At 35.1% G+C, this 18,380-nt stretch overlaps 1 non-coding gene across 1 annotated transcript; it reads left to right on the forward strand.

The window, feature by feature from the left end:
• The first annotated feature begins 7,851 nt into the window (after positions 1-7,851).
• Positions 7,852-7,968, forward strand: LOC120087441 (U5 spliceosomal RNA). Its single transcript, XR_005484580.2, has one exon. It is a non-coding gene; the product is annotated as a U5 spliceosomal RNA (small nuclear RNA).
• Positions 7,969-18,380: the final 10,412 nt, after the last annotated feature.

Here is an 18,380-nt window from a genome sequence, read left to right on the forward strand (position 1 = left end):
TTGAATATATAATAAAAAAATATTCATTTCTCAATCTATAACTATCTGGAGACCGTCTTAATAACGAAGGACACTTCCTTCGATTATGGCCTAACTGATTACAAAATCCACATCGTTGTCAAGTGAATGGTTCTGTCCAATCCATCTTCTTATGATAACGTGAGTTTTTTGGTCTATTAGGTTTTCTCAACAACGATGGATCAGGATGTAAGACGGATATATTAGGGTGCGTGATCCAGTAATCTTCATGTGGTACAGGTCGAAATTGAGGAGAGTAACATTCAGCATACGTTGACAATTTATAGTAGTCCTCAATAAAGTCTTCGTAGTGCATGTTAAAATGTGAGCAAACTGCCATAAAATGCAAGTATGGAATGTCGAACGCTTGTCACTTGTTACATGAATAGTACCACTCGGACCTGTTTAGCCTCAATATTTGAACATTTCCTCCTTTAGCATTGAGACTATGACGTCTGGTCTTCACATGAAACACACCTTCATACCGATCATATGATTATACTTCATGTTTACTAGATTTTGCAGCCCATTTATTTATTTTCTCGTGTGCATACCTGAATTTTTACTCCACTTAGTGTTATAAAATATGCTTGAAAAAAATTGTTAATAACATATATATGAGCAAAATACTTTGATCCGGATGTAGACCTACATTTTAACCAGTTTAAGGATGAGTATTAGAAGTTGGACTTTGAGAACAATGACAATGCTTTAAAGGTTTCACTTATCTATTACACTAAGCTTACCACGATGGGAAAAGATAAAGGAAAGTTAATGGTCGATAAGAGATTGTTTACTATGGTGGAGATTTTAACTACTTCAACATTATTAATTGGGGGACAACAATACAGTACATGATGTTGAGCATGGTGGATAATATAGCAATGATAGACCATCAGTCCCAGAGCATTTGCAAATATAGTACAAGAAATTTTTTTTTGCAGATATAACAAAATTTAGATTTTACTTTTGAAGTCTATTAGTGATAGACCATATCGCTAGTAGGGGTCTATTAGTGACAAACCATTTTATTGGTAGGAGTCTATTAGTGATAGAGTCTTATCACTGATAGACTTTGCTATGTTTGTGATTTTTTAAAAATGTTGCTATACACATAATTATTATCCCTAAATGTGTTACTCAATGCAATTACTCTTTATTTAAAATTGATTAAAAAAAATTTCAAACGTAGGCCCAATTGAGCAAAGTAAAAAACTTTTTGTTAATAAATAATTTAAACAAATACATATGCATTCACTTCACAATAATTAATAAATTGACAATAACAATTTTAAGCATCCAATTTTAATTTTTATAACAAGATCGATAATTAATATGTAAAATAAATTCTATCAACCTAAATAATCAAATGTGAGCAAGTAATTTCAAAGAAAAATCATAATAATTAGTTTCATGCAAATAAAATATAATAATAAATTTATTACAAAATTAAATATAAAATGGATAGAGAAACTGACATCAGAAATTTTATAATCCTTACTCTACTCCCTAAGACTCCTTCTTGGGTATTTGGATAAAACCTTCTCCAATTCTTTACATGGATTAAATCCAACTGTTATACTACTTTTTTTGCGAGTTAAATAGCAAACTCAATCGTTTTCACAGATAACGATCAAACCATTACAATCGCTATTTTTTCGAGATCAAAAGTAACCCCTTGCAGTAGGTTTGGAAATGTTAAAGAATAATTTTACAACTCTTTTAATATAGTGAATTTACAAATGTTAAGCACACAATAAATTAATCCTCACCACATAAAATCACTATCTCAAGAATAAGATGAAAATAAGAAAATTGAAGCTTAGAGAATAACAATGAAAGCTTTGTGTTTTATGAATGATTGAAATAAAATATATCTCTCAATAATGGTGTTGGGGTATGTGCCCTAAAGTCTCGTGTCTTGTAGTTTGTAAACGACTTTGTAAGAACGCTTGTGATGTATAATATATATGATATTTACTTTACTTCTTGACTTGCACATTTAGATGTTTTTATTTTACCACAAACCAATAAACTTAATATCTCTAATTGTCTTTATGTAACTTAAGCATATATCTAGTGACATATAAGTGAATCATGTCTTAAGTGATAACCAAAATAGTCTGTAGTATATGGATATAGAAGGGAAACCTTATTCTGGTAACATGACGGATGCAGCTCGTTTTGTCGAATTGTTATAAGTGTTGGACTTGTCATAAATGATTTGATCCTCATCATTCGTGTCGCGGACATGCGAGCGGAGGCATCATATACAAAGAGTTTGTATAAGACCTGACCTCGAAGTGTTAATATCTCGTCATATAACTCCGTTCATGACTGAGACTTCACTTCACTAGGATGACCATAGGTAAAATGACCTCAATCCTAAGTGAGTTGGAAACTCCTGCCATTGAGGCCGGTCCTTTAATTTGCATGGGTGCGAGTGGCCAGAGCGCCGACTTAAACCTACCACTTTGGGGATTCGTCTGATCTAGGAGCTGAAAACTCAGCTTCACGATATGGAATTCACTCATTTTTTGAAACAAGGGTAAGTAGATAGATTGCTCTTTTAAGGGTTGATCCCGGGGCTTGAACGATGTGGCGCCACACACCTTCTCATGGCCCGAGAGGTGTTCACACATAGTAGGACTATGTTGTATTGTTCATTAGAGAGATGAGTGGTACTTAAAGAGTAAGATGTAACTACATGGGCGAAATGGTAAATTGGCATGTTGTTATTATGAGCATCTGTGAAGGGTCATTGTACTGATGGTTGGTTATATCCAATGGACATAGAAATATATCTATGGCAAAAAGAGTTCAACTGTCGGTCTTTAATGAAATGTCTGGCAGTTAACGGATGGTGGATATTATGACTAAAGAATTTAGTCAGCTATTCATGTACTATTGAAGCTTCGAGTCATAGGTCCATAAGGTCCCCTTGGTAGATTGGATACAAGTTGAAAGTCAGTTTTTGGGTCAGTTTGGAGTTTGGTTATATATGATATAATTGAACCAGTTAATTATATATAATATAATACTTTATGTATGAGATACATTAATTTGGAGGAAATTGGATATAAATATGATTTATATCTAGTGGAGGAAAATAATATGATTAATATATGATATTAGTTCATAAGTTATGAATATGATGTGATCGTATTCATTGGATAGTTAAAAGGGTAATGGGATGGCGTCTCTTCTATTTTGATAACGGATGAGTAAGATGAAAGATCATTTTGAGATGCATAAATAGCTCACAGTGTGTTAAGCATGGCATATGTGCGGTCATTGTGTTGACGTGTGTCATCGCTTAGAAAATTTGTGCCTATAAAATAGTGCATGCACGATCGCTTACCTATACGATAGTGCTAAGCAATCGTTTAACGATTACACCCGCGCATGCTATTTACTAAACAATTATCTACCTTTTTCTAAGCGATCGTTTAGTGCCCGATATTTACTAAACAATCGTATGGAGAATCGCTTAGTTTTTCTACATGATCGTTTAGACGATCGCTTACCTTTTCCTACACGATCGTTTAGACGATTGCTTAACTTTTTCCTACACGATCGTATACTTCACCTAAATGATCGAGCATTTTTTCTATATGAAAGACGAACCCATCTCTCACTTGCTTGATCGCTGTATACGATCTCTCTTCCTCTTTTCCTCTACCAAATTCGAACAAAGCCCATCCTTTGGATTCTCACTCCAAGAAGAATACTAGGGACTCTGAGTGGTGGTGTCATCTTCGTTTCCTTCTATTCGTGTGGTGACTATTCGAGGTAGACAATTGGGTTTTGCTGAGCAATAGCTTACCGTCTCAGCAAAAGCGAGATTTGCTGTGAAGAATAAGTCTTCAACTGGTATGATCTTTCGATCTCTTTAGCATTATGAATGCATTTTAGTATGTTTGTATGTATATGTGGATATTTTGTCACAATGAATTGGAAAGATTCGCTTCCGCTCATATGTACTCTTGAATAAGAGTTCCTTCAAATGGAAGCCTATGATCATATATTGTATAGATGATCCAGTTGTGTATGATAATCTTGGATCATTTGAATAGTGTCTTACTGCCATAACCACATCGGATGGTGATAGGATTTTGATGGATGTTATCCAACTCGTACAAAGTCGCGTTGACTTGATTGAAGACTTTGTCCATGTAGTGAAGGACGAGGTTCTAGGATATAAGGAGAAAATGCAAGAGATAAGGTGCAAACAGTAAGTGATGAATTCATTACAACTCATATCGTGCAACATTCATTTCTTGCAACACATATTTCATGCAAATACATTACTGCTGGGTTTTATATCCTAAAACTCGTAGATAGTAAATGTTATTAATTGACTGTCATTAATAAAGAGTTATTGATGTTAATTAAACAAATGTTATTGATTGTGTTGTATTATATTTTATCTTAATAATCCTAAATCCAATAAACTAATATCCAAGGTTGTCTTATGAATCTTGAACTGTAAGTGGAGACATATAGGGATCAATGCTCAAGATATTTCCTAAAAAGGTTTATAATATAGGGATAAAGTTGTGTACCTTATCCTGTTGACACTATGGATACGACCCACTTTGTATTTGATACAAGCGTAATGATCCAACGTGTTCGTGTAGGTGGCACGCGAGTAGGGGTATCCCATGCAATGAGTTGCATATGACCGGATCGCAAAATGGTAACCATTAAATGTAATGTCGTTAACTAGTCAGGTTCCTATTTCAATTGGATGACCTAAATAACTTAGTCTTTATGCTGAGTGTATTATGAACTCATGTTCACAAGGGATTGTCCTTTGATTTGTATGGGTGAAAGTAGTCAGTTTGTTGACTCAATAAGCCTACCATCTAGGGGACAAGACCGAGTGGGGAGCTGGAAACATAATAATACAAGATGAAATTCACCCCTTCTCCATTTCAGGGTAAGTAGATGAGTGTTCTCTTAAATGGTGTCTCCAGGACTTGAATAAGAGGCCCTACCCTCTCATTGCTTTGGTTGAAATGTATGAAAGGTTTATTGTGTTTGTTTGTAAAAGCTTTAACGAGGAAAAAATATACTAAGTGTAGGAGGCAATGCTCTCCAGTGCTTAGAGGGCTGGAAAATATTCTAAGTTTGGAATGTTAAGCTTTCAGGGAAATAGAGGAGAATTAACGCTTAGAGAAAAATAGAGAATTTTATGCAATGAGATTATGTCAAGCTATGCGACCAAATTCACATGACATGGTGAGGGCATGAAGGCAGTATGTTAGGAGAATCGTGAAGTAAGTATCAGTTGGAAGGATTAGAAATTGGCAAACGAGGCAAGCGTTGACCAATGGGGTGAAGATGTCGTTTAGAGGACGTGATGCGAATGGACGTATGCAATGATTAAGAAAGGGTTTTGGTGGTCACAAGTCCATGCGATGGAGTTAAGTTGGAAAGTTCAGCGTAATCAACCAATAAGTAGGCTAGATGGAAGTCTTAGGAACGTTAAATGAGGACTAGGATGTTAGATGGCATTTGATTTGGTTAGTTGATTCATGAAAGCCCATGTAAAAATAGAAGTTCAAAAGAAGGGAAATGTTTTGCCAAAATTTTCCTACGTCTAAGAGAAAGTGTTGCTACCATCTGAAGCTTAGAAGGTGTTGAAGAACTCTCGGGCAAGTTTGAGAGAGTTGAGGATTTCCAACAGATCCACAGGAATTTGATGCTCAAATTCTAAGGTAATTTGTTAATGGCTGGAATTAGAACTATGGAATCTAGAAGATTGAAATTTGAAATGATATTGTGGATGAATAAGCAAGTAACTGCATATAGAGAACAAGTAGGCAACTGACTAGCCAATGATATGTGCTGAAATGTGTGTAAGCATTTACAAAGTATTCACAGCCAAGGTGCATTGAGTGTGTTGCATAGTGGACGTTCATTGCATAGGCTAAAAGGGTTATTCTAGTGTCAACTCGAGCACTGTGAGAGAGGGTTGCCATTTTCCAGGCATGTTATAATGTAAAATGACTAAGTGTAGTTGATGCATTGAGATGAGCGATGCGAGGAACTTAGTCATGATGTGATGAAATTGCTAGTATGTGATGATGTCAAATTTATATATTAAGCTAAAAAAGGAGCTAATAAAACTAATCAAGGGACCTTTCCTTATTTTATGGCAAGTATGAGAGACTTACAGACCCTTTGGATAAGTAGCTTAAGATAGTGAGTGACAAGTCTTATAACTGATTTCTAAATGACAAGTTTTGCATACGATTTTCAGCATATAGCCAGTTAAACATGTTTTTTTACTAGCATAATTTCATTAATGCATGTTTTATCTATATGTTGATCACATGATCCATGTTTTCAAAAAATGAGATTTCACATGAAGTTTAGCATACGATTTTAGTAAGTTAATGTTCATGCTATGAGTTATGATGGTTTTCGATAAGGGAATTTTATAAGCACATTACAATTGCAAGGCACTTTATGTTAACATGAAAATTATGAAGTTTAACCCTGCTTCCTTGAGTATTCTACTTTATATTCATTGTATGCTAAAATGTTTTGGTGTCTTGTATAAGCCTTACTCCAATGTCGGTGTCGAAGGTATGGTAAGGTGCTCAGTTATTCATTATGTTAGGGATCTTTCACATCAAAGGTATGATAAGGTGGTCGAGACATAACCCAACTCTACTTGCATGTATGACTCATCTTATGGACGTTGATGGGATTGAGCAAAAAGGCTTTCCCACATTGTTTAAACAAAGGAGTTGAGGTACAATACATAAATGATGATGAGTTTTAATTCAGGGTTTAAAATATGATATAATTTCATGTGTCTATTTTTATTTTCAACCCTGAAGAATGATCATGTAATTTTTTATGAAAGGCATGTTTATGTTGAAGTATGAAAACATGTTTTAACTTAAGTAGTCACTTAGAGGACATTTTAAGCTCATTATTTTAAATGTTTTCTCTCTCCAGGCAGCGGTAGACGTCCTGAAGCCGAGTAGATCTGCCAGTCAGTCACTGATCAGGATTCTCCAGTAATTTGAAGTGTAGGTGGTCCACTATGTCTATTAACTTTGTTCTTGTCTGTACATGTCATGAGAGTTAGGGTAGCACTTGTATAAACTGATGTTGTATTTGAACTTGGATTTCTGTAACCGTTATATACTTTTGTAATCTTCTAATTATCAGTACTTGTATGAGATGGATTGTCGATGAGATTTGTATTAAGTTGTGGAAGGTATAAATTGCTAACTAGGTTTAACAAGTGCTAAAGAAAAATATATAACAGGAATAGGTAGGACAGTAGTTGTCACAATAGGGTTGGCAACTGCTGTCTTCACATCCCTTCTCAGGTTTAGAGGATAATCTGGGTGGGGGTGTGATAAGTTGGTATTTAAGAAGTCAGAGGTAACCCAAGGGTAAAATAGTAATTTGACCCATTTGGCGTTACGAACACTCGTGAAGGACTAAATGATTGTTATTGGTCTATATCCGTGGACACAGAAATATATCTCAGTGAGAAGAGTGCAGTTGTGAGTCGTTAGTGGAGTGTACCTACAATTAACGAATATTAATTAATTTGGTCAATGAGTTTAGTCAATTAATCTCATATTATTGGAGTTTTTGATCTGCAAATTCACTAGGTCACCTTGTTAGCTCATTAAAGAATATTAAAGAGGAATTATTTGAATTGGTCAACTCAAATTGAGGAATTATTGATGGCCCGTCAACAGTAGTAAGCCAAGTAGTTCCCACATCGGAAAAGTTGTAGAATGGGACACGCGTTGGAGGGTATAAAATGTTGTTGCAGTGGCCTTATTCAGATCACGGAGCCGAGCCGTTAACATAGAGCGAACTGTTCTTTCGCCTTTTACTAAAGAATACCACGTGTTCGTCGCATTCACCAGCATACGCCGTTTTTTGAGGATTTTCTCTTCTTAGAGAATCTCCTATAGCCATGGTTTAAGGGTTTTTACTTCAATTTATAATTCTACGTTGATAAATATAAATTTTTGTAAAAGAGCGCACACATAGACATATATTTTCTACATTTATCTCAAATATTTATCATATTTGATTTTATATTTACTAATAAAAAAACATTATTTAAGTTTAAGATCAATGAAATATTTGAATGAAATTCAAATATTTAATTCAAGCGAATTATATTCATAAAGAATTTATCAATTAAATTAATAGAGAGGTGATGCACATAAACATACGATGTTTATTTATGTTAATTAAATATATACATTAAGTTGGATTTAATGTATAGATGGTTATTTATGTGCAAATTAATTAAATAAACATCATTTAATCAATTGAGCACAAAGGTAACCCTTCAGGGCATGCATTCATTTGGTGAATTTTAACCCAGTCACTGAAAGAAAATCCTCTCTACTCTCTCTTCAAAGAAATCTCTCTACATCTTCCTCTATGGATACCTATCCCTTCTATTTAGATCCAAGAGAATAACAGGTTATTCTCTTGGTAGTGTTCAAGATCGATTGAGGAGACGTTCGTATTTAAGATCGATTGAGGAGACATTTGTTGGAAAACTAAGAGGATTTTTCTAGAAGCTCGGGAATTTTCAAAGGTAAGAAATGGTTCTCTCTTAGTTTCTCTTTTCCATTTCATGCTATTTCATATGTTTATCCTTCATATTTTATGTTTTAGAACACTGTATTTGTTTATTCAAAAATCGATTTTCGAGATGCAAGGCGTTCACACGCTTCGCTCGAGATTCGGTCCCTTTAATTGGTATAGAGCTAATTTGTTGCATCTTCATTTTTCGTATTTTTTTTAAACAAAACTCGATTTGGAGGTGGGGTTTTTTTTTAAAATGCATTTTGAATGAAGGATTGCAAGATTAGAGATTTTCAAGTTTATCATTTAGATTACTTTTAATGTGATTAAAATGTAAGGGTCCGTTATATCTTTTTTGGACATTTATTTTTTGCTTTGAGTCTGTAAGTCCGTGTCGATCAAAAGTGCAAGTGTTGCTGAAGAGGTCGAGAAAAATGGAGGTGTTCAAGGCAAGTTTGGGGTAGAAAACGTACAAAAAAGGGGCATTCTGCCTTTCAATGTTGCAACATTACGAGGCAAGGCGATACGCAAACTGATTCATAACATCACGACAACGTCACAACGCTCTGAGTATGTGACGGTCCCTGGCGGCATGTGCAATAAGGAGGTTGCTGAGGGGCTGGGTTTTTTTTTTTTTTTTTTTTTTATCTAATTTGTTTTTTTTTTTTTGTTATTTTAGGATTAATTAATTGCATTAACATAAAATTTATATTAATTTAATTAATTAATTTTTTTATGTGCCAAAATTGGTCAATTTTTGCTGTTTAAATTAATTTAATTATGCATTAGATGTATGTTGAGATTAATGTTTGAATTCTTATTACATATTGTATGTCATATAAATTAAAAATTTCCACCTTACGATAAACATGTTCATACATCATAATTAAATATAAGGGTTATATTTTATGATGCATGATTAAATTAGCTCATGCACCATAATATAAGTATTATGTTATAAGGATGTATGATCACGTTAAACATGTTTATGCATCATAATTAAGTATAAGGGTTATATTTTAGGGTAATTGCAACTGGTAGTATTTTTATGAACAATAACCAAGTGTATAACATCATTTAAAAAAATTGTAAATATAGTAATGTCTATCAACAATAGACTTCTATCGTTGATAGACTCTTACTAGTGATATGGTCTATCATCGATAGACTCCTACCAATATGGTCAATCACTGATAGACTATTTAAATTTGGTCATATTTGTAATTTTTTTTACATTATGTTATATCTACTAACACTTTGAGTCTAATGTCTATATTTGCAACTGTCTCTATATTTTATGATGCATAATTAAATTAGTATGTTCATGCATCATAATATAAGTATTATGTTGTAAGGATGCATGATTACATTAAGTATGTTCATGCATCATATAATGTTATAATTATTATAATGTATAGTGGATGTATGAATGTAGATGCTTAATTTTCATAAATGATTAATATAAATGTTATATTTATCAAATGAAAATGGAATTTTCATTGAGCATGACATTCTTAAATAAATATAATTGTTGTATTTAATCAATATCATTAGATGCAAATTTATAAGTTTTAATAAAAACATTAAAATACAATCGTTATGTTTTTTAATGAGATAGATTAAAATCATAATCAAGAGTTGCATGCAAACGTAGGTCCAAATTAATTTTAAATGACTTAAAATACCTAGACTAATGTTGGAAGTTTTCCTAATGAGATTATAAATAAGTTAACTTTTTAATTTGTTTTGATAGGATTAAAATGAATTTTATTAAAAGATTAAATTTATAAAATAATTACCCATAAGGGATCTTTGTCTATGGAACGTTCTGTCTAGGTGGGGGTATTTAAGTTGACGAAAATGGGACACCTTCACCTGGGAACCGACCTGGAAGGTGAATTCGACAAATATTTTATAAACATACAATAAATTGATTGATTTGATTAAAAAATTTAATAAATGAAATCAAGTATTGTTAAATCATTAAATATAAGTGTTATATTGAGCAAATTAAAAAGAGTTAGATAAATTTATTAGTTGGTTTAAACTAAGTATAATAAAGCCCTAAAGATATTAGAATACTTTAGTGGGAGACATTGGTATATGAGATATATCAAATTTAGCTCTCACGTCCCTGAGAGTTCACACTGTGAGATCCATGTTTAGTTTCTTGTTGCCCTGGGTGTAACTTCCTTTTGGAAAGTGTTTGCATGAGTCAATAGCAAGGTGGATAGGGAAAGTGTTCATAGTAAGTGGGAGAAAGGCGCATGTCAACGATCTTACGGTCTTCTTCCATTAGGTTATACCGTGAGATTCTTATGGTCCACCTGTGTGTCATCCTATAGCGACCATCCCTTCAAAGGGTCTGATCATAGAAGTCAAAACAACGCAAACTACAATAATGGATAGGGTTTCTTAGGTTAATCTTCAACAGTTGTCTTTCCTTTCGATAGCCTATTGAAGCGTACCTTTGGGTTCCGAAAATGGGAGGGTCATACATACAAGATGAATTAAGCTAGTTAATGATTCATTGACTAAAATAATGATAGCTAAAAACTATAGGAACAAGAGTTATTTTGGTATTAGTGATTAGCTTAAATTGTCTCAATTTAAGGGAGGAGTAGCTAATCACCCTTCGGTGGCTGTTGCTTTAAAGCTTTGAAGTATCATTGCAAAAACTAAATCAATAGTTTAACTAGGGTTCTATGATCACACATGGTTTTTGCTAAATTGATTTGATAATTATGTAATGGGTCAAGACAAATGGTGACAAAAATTAGTGAACGCAATTGTGCGATGCATGTCTTAGGTTATGCGTTGATTATCATGCGTCGGTGGTCATACGTTGGAATGAAAATATGCGTTAATCTCGTATGCGATGACCATGCGTTCCTGTCACAAGTTTTCTTGCACTCACGCCAAGTATAACACGAACGCAAGTTTCTCGGATGATCTGAGGTCGAACTTAGGGACTTGTAGCTAAATGCTATGCGGTAATGTGTATGTGGTGGATGAATAAAAGAATGATGGAGGGTTTTAAGCTACAAACTACTCATACTCCTAACTAACAGACAAAGCATTGGAAGTATGAATGAGAGGTAGAGACACGGAAACTGTTGACGCGTAGTAAAATGCATGGAAAATAGATAAAATGTGAGGATGTCTTCATCGCAACCCCAAGTTTGACCGCAAGGACAACCTCAGCCAACGCAAGCTATGCGATCATGCTACACACACTTGCGCTTAACTCTATGAAGCATGCGATGTATATGCAAAGTGTCGAGAGACCTTATTCCTAAGTCTCTATTCCTGCTCATGTGCTCCCACACATAAACAAGATGACCGCATACCACCGTATCCTATTTCTTGGACGCATGCAATATCCATTCCGTAGGGTGCATACGTTGTGTAATAGCAAACGGAGTTTATCCCTAAGTTCCCCATTCTTGCTTATGTGTTCCAATCCGCTCTCTCAAGTCTTAGATTTTGTTTTTAGACTACTCTCCCAAGTATGCCTAAATGATGAATGATGCGCTCATAAGACAAGATAACCGCATAAACCTGGCTGACATAAGATTATTCCTATCTCTAGTGAATACTTGCTTACCTTGCTTAATGCGACCAACCACTTACCCTCCGAGGCAGTTAGTTGTTGTTGACTTTACTCATAGACAAGTGTTGTGTTCGCCTATAGACAGGCATTGCTACAGCTTCACACTAAACAAATAAGGTTTTCTCACAACACTCACGCAGGCACACCTCCCGGTGGTTTACTACATGCGTCATATTCTTATACCACATGATTAAGTATGCGATACTCTAACAATCTCACTAAGTGATGCCATGAAAATTAATGATGCTAAGTAAATGAAGATGGAAATGGAATCGAAGGAAATATAAAAATGCATTGATCACAAAATGTATTAATTTCTTAAGCCAAAATGTAATACAATACAATATAAGAAAATAAGAGAAATGGAAAAGGCTAGCTGGAAGCAATGTCTTGCTTTCAACAGATGTGTGTCAAGTTGCCGATGGTGCCATGGAAGGGCGGTGGAACTGATTCTCTTGAGATCTAACTCTGGCGAAGGCTCCGGTCGTCACTCAGAATGGATGAAGGAGATGAAGAACTCTCAAGCTTTATTCTAATGCTTTGGTTTGGATCACAAGGATTCACCCGAAGGTAGAAACTTGGATAAAATGAAATTCTCCTCATTAGCTTCTATTTATAGAGCTGGATCGCCGACAACATTAATGGACCTGCTCTGATTTTGACATTCACGGCGTGTTGGTCCTTTTCTGAATCTTTGCTGCTAACGACATGGTTGGTGAAATGTCAACATCATCTTTTGATTCTCCTGAGGTATGCGTTAATGTTTCCATTCCACCAACCTTGTGATAATCCCGCTATTATGGTTATCATCGTGTAGCCGCAATCTTGTAATGACCGCATTCGCTTGATGATCGCAACTACTACACGATGACCACAATCGCAACTCCTATGCAATGGACGCATGCGGTCGATTATCGTAACCCCCATGCGTTGAACGTATGCGTTCGCTTTTGCGATGGAGAATTTCTCCGCATGCGGTCATCTATGCGATAGCCTGGCTTCCGCGTCTGCGTCCAATTCCTGCGTTAGCTACAAAAATAGACAATTGAACGCATAATAATGGGTTATCCGAGATTCTTAATGCTGAACAAAACAAACTCATTTTCTCATGAATTCCTAACATAATTGCCGCAAATTCTGCTTCACAGCCCTTATAATTATAAATAAAAGGCCTAAGATGACATGTATTTCTGCCCGTTATCAACAAATATAAATAACACTGTCATTTATTTGTTATTCATTTCAACATGAATTCCTCAATTATTTCTTTGCTTAAAAATGAACAACTAATAGGAGAGAACTATGCGAGGTGGAAATCTAACCTGAATACGATTATCGTTATTGATGATCTAATGTTCGTCCTAACGGAGGAATGTCCTCCAATTATCTTTCATAATGCATCTCAAGCATTGAAGGATGCTTATGACTGCTCGATGAAAGCCAATGACAAGGCTCGAGTCTACATCTTGGCAAGTATGTCTAACGTTCTTACCAAGAAGCACGAGGCCACGATGTTTGCATGTCAAATCATGGAGTCCCTCCAGGAGATATTTGGACAACCGTCCATTTAGATCCGAAACGAGACCCTAAAGTACATTTACAATGCGCGCATGAAGGAAAGCCAGTCAGTTCTCAAACTGATGGTCTAGTTAAATGTCGTTGAAATGAACGACGCGATCATCGATGAGCAGAGTCAAGTGTCCTTTATTTTAGAATCTCTTCCGAAGAGTTTTCTTCAATTTTGCAGCAATGCAGTTATGAATAAAATACAATACACCATAACTACCCTCCTGAATGAGTTACAGACTTATTAGTCTCTTATAAAAGGTAAGGAACTAGTAGAATGAGAGGCAAATGTTGCCCACTCCAAAAAGTTCTACAAGGGTTCTGTTGGGATTGATGTCCTAATTCTCCTGGTAGTCTCGTAGTTTGTAAACACTTTGTGAACATATTGATATTAATAAAATAAGTGTTATTTTATAAGCATTTACTCAATCCAATAAACTAAGATCCATGGTTATTTCATGAAACTTAAGCATGTATGTGGAGACATACAAGTGGATCATGCCTTAAGTAATAACTTAAATGGTATGTGGTATAAGGATAAAGGAAGGATACCTTATCCTGGGATACAGTTTGCTTTATAGATGTTACAAGTGTTGTAAAGTACTACAAATGATCTGATCCTGACCATTCATGTGGAGACATGTGAGTGAGGGCATCCTATACAAAGAGTTTGTATAAGACTGGACCACGAGATGATTAGTCTCCTTGTATAATGCTGTTGATAATTGAGACTTACATTTCACTAGGATGACCATAGGTGACATTAAAAGAAATCGGACATGAGGAATTCCATGAGCAGCGAAATGATTGTTCCAAATTTCATTCGTATATGAACATTAACAATTATAATCTATAAATGGAAACATACTGGTCATGCATACAACAAAATTACAACATGTTTTTTACTACGATCAAGGGAAATAATTCTACATACCTTTGAAGACTCATCTTCAACACCCTTGATCACGAACGCTCGAATAGACTCCAAAACTGCAACACATGAATGCTCAAACTCAGCGATCTCCAAAATCACGAACGATCAGCAATCACCACACGAACATCGCAAACTCAATGAATGACCTCCAAATAACCTCGACGATGTCGAGTTGAGTACGACACCACCACAATGGCTACCTTGGTATTCTCGGTGTGAGAATCTAGAAGTGTGGGCTTTGTATAGATTTGGTTAGAGGAAGAGACTGAAGTAACAATCGCGTAAACGATTGAGCAAGTGGGAGATGACAAGGTCTATCGTATAGACGATGCCCAATCATTTAGAAGAAGCTCCGCGATTGTTTAGCAAAAGCTCCGTGATCGCTTAGCTAATCACTCAGTTGAATGACTATCGTATTGAATTACTCCACAGTCGTTTAGTCTATCTGTAGTTGTCGTTTAGTAAATCGTATTCGCTTAATGGCCACTGTGAGAACTTTCAAGTATGGAAACTCTTTCAATCATCAACTTCTAAATTTAGGAAAACACTTTTCCTTTTATCTCATGGTTACCATGAAACCACCAAAAACTCCCACTCAACTGGTCATTAGAGAAAAAGAGATAATTATCCAATAATTAATATTATTATAAATATATATGATAACTAACTTACCATAGTATATTTATAACCTATAGTTTTAATATTTCATCTCATAAAACATATAAACCATAACTTTTTTTCTATATCATGTACTTAATGTAGATTTACATTAATCTTCCACTAGATGTATCTCATATACCATATCGATCATATCACATATAATCGAATTACCTCTTGTCAATTTGAACATTTCAAATCAACACCAAAAACTGATTCTCAATTTGAATCCATTGAACTACCAAAGGAACCTTATGGACCTGTAGCTCAAAGCTCCAACGATATATGAATAACTGACTAAACTCTTTAGTCACGGATCCACCATCCGTTAACTGCCAGGCACTCCACTTAAAACCAACAACTGATACTTACTACAGATGCATTATATATCCATATCAACCAATCAACAATGCAATAACCCTTCACAGATCGCTCGTAAGTACACCTGGGCCAATAACCATTATGCCCCTATAGTTACATCTAACTCCTTAAGTACCACTGATCCCTCTAATGAACATAAGTCATAGTCTTACTATGACTGAGTCCTTTTTTCCAAAGATAAGTTGTGGCCACTATGTTCAAGCTCCAGAATCAGCTCTTAAGGGATCAATTTATCTACTTACCCCTACTTTAGGGAATGAATGAATTTCATCTTGTGTAACTGAGTTCTCAGCTCCTAAATTAGACAAATCTTAAAAAAGGTAGGCATGTTGAGTTAGTAATCTAGCCACTCTCACCTATACTAATCAAAGGACCGCCTTCAAAGGCAGGAGTTCCCAAAATACTCAGGATTGAGGTCATGTCACTTATGGTTGTTTAAGTGAGATGTAAATCTCTAGTATCAACGACATTATATACAAAGACGAATCATCTCGTGGTTCGGTCTTATACAAACTCTTTGTATAGAACATCCCGCTCACATGTCTTCATATGAATGGTCAAAATCTACCATTTGTAGTAGTTCACAACACTTGCAAATCTCTACAAAGTGGGTTGTATCCGTAGTGTCACCAGGATCAGGTATCTCTCTTTAATCCTTATACTACAGACCTATTTAGGTTCTCACTTAAGGCATGATCCACTTGTATATCTCATATACATGCTTAAGTTTACATAAGATAACTATGGATCTTATTTTATTCATAACAATGTGTATAAATTACAAACTACGAGGCTCCGAGAGAATTAGGACACCAATCCCAACAGACATGACCTTAATCTTGAGTGAGTTGGGAACTCCTGCTCATGAGGGCGGTTCTTTGATTTGTATGGGTGAGAGTGGTCAGATTGCCAACTCAACAAGCCTACCATTTTGGAGATTCATCTGATTGGGAAGCTGGGAACTCAGCTACACAAGACGGAATTCACTCATTTCTCGAAGTAGGGGTAAGTAGATAAGTTGCTTCCTTAAGGGTTGATTCCGGGTCTTGAACATAGTGGCCACACCCTCTATTTGAAAGAGATGACTCAGTCATAGTAGGGCTATGACTTATTGTTCATTAGAGGAATCAGTGGTACTTAAGGAGTTAGATGTAACTACAGGGGCAAAACGGTAAATTGGTCCAACTGTACTTACGAGCGATTTGTGAAAAGTCATTGTACTGTTGATGGTTATATCCAATGGACAAAGAAATATATCTGTAGTGCAAAGAGTGCAACTGTCAGTCTTTAGTGGAGTGACCAACAATTGCCCAAGTATTTTGTTGATAAGAAGAAAGAGAATGAAGGTAAATATGATTTACTAGTTCCAGAAACCTGTCTAGTGGAAAATGACCATAATGTCTAGATACTTGATTCGAGAGCCATTAATCATGTTTGTTCTTTTTTACAGGGAATTAATTCCTTTTAACAGGTCGAGAAGGGTGAAATGATGCTCAAGGTTGAAACGGAAGACGCCTTTTCAGCTTGTGCAGTGGGAGTTGCTACGTTATTTTTTGGAAATATATTTTTATTTTTAGAAAATTTATACATTGTTCCTAAAATAAGGAGAAACTTTGTTTCTACTTACTGTTTAATCGAACAATTGTACTCTGCTTCTTTTTCGTTTAATGAAAGGTTCATTGTGAAAAATGGTATAACTATCTGTTCAGTTAAACTATAAGACAACTTATATGTGTTAAGACCAGTTGAATCAAAAGTACTTTTAAATCATGAGATGTTTAAAACTGCGAATACTCAAACACAAAGGCGAAGAATTTCTCCAAGTAACAATGATATATATCTTTGACATTTGAGACTAGGTCACATAAATCTCGATAGGATCGGGAGATTGATAAAGAATGTGCTTCTAAGCAAGTTAGAAGATGAATCATTACTTCTGTGTGAATTATTTCTTAAAGGAAAAATGACTAAAAGACATTTTAGTGGAAAAGGTTATAGAGCCAAAGAGCCTTTAAAGCTCATACATTCAGATGTTTGTGGTCCAATGAATGTAAAGGCTGTAGGAGGGTACAAATACTTAATTTCTTTCATAGATGATTATTTGAGGTATGGTTACTTATACCTAATAGAACATAAGTCTGAAGTCTTTGAAAAGTTAAAAAATTATAAAGCTGAACCGAGCTAGAGGATGGGGTCAAACCGAGGACCTATTTAGGGTCCCTAAATTGGGGACAAGGCAGGGATGGGATGGGTATCCCCGCCCCGTCCCCAACCCCGTCCAAGTCCCTGCACCAATTAGATATATTGGGGTTGATGACCTAAATCTCATAGGGTCCTATAGTTTGTAAACATTGTTAAACAAACTCATTATATATTTAATAAAATGTTTGATATTTTATTCATTGTCTATAAAATATATGATATTTTAGTTGCATTAACCACAAACCAATAAACTAACATCCAAGGTTATCTCTGTAACTTAAACATGTCTATAGAGACATATGGATGAATCATATTTAAGTGATAACCTAAATGGTTTGTAGTAGATGGATAAGGTTAGGTACCTTATCCTGGTGATATTACTAGTATGACCTGTTTTGTAGGTGTCACAATTGTTATAAA

Source organism: Benincasa hispida, chromosome 9 (genome assembly GCF_027475165.1).
Source record: "Benincasa hispida cultivar pf3 chromosome 9, pf3_genome.v1.1, whole genome shotgun sequence".
NCBI classification, from domain to species: domain Eukaryota; kingdom Viridiplantae; phylum Streptophyta; class Magnoliopsida; order Cucurbitales; family Cucurbitaceae; genus Benincasa; species Benincasa hispida.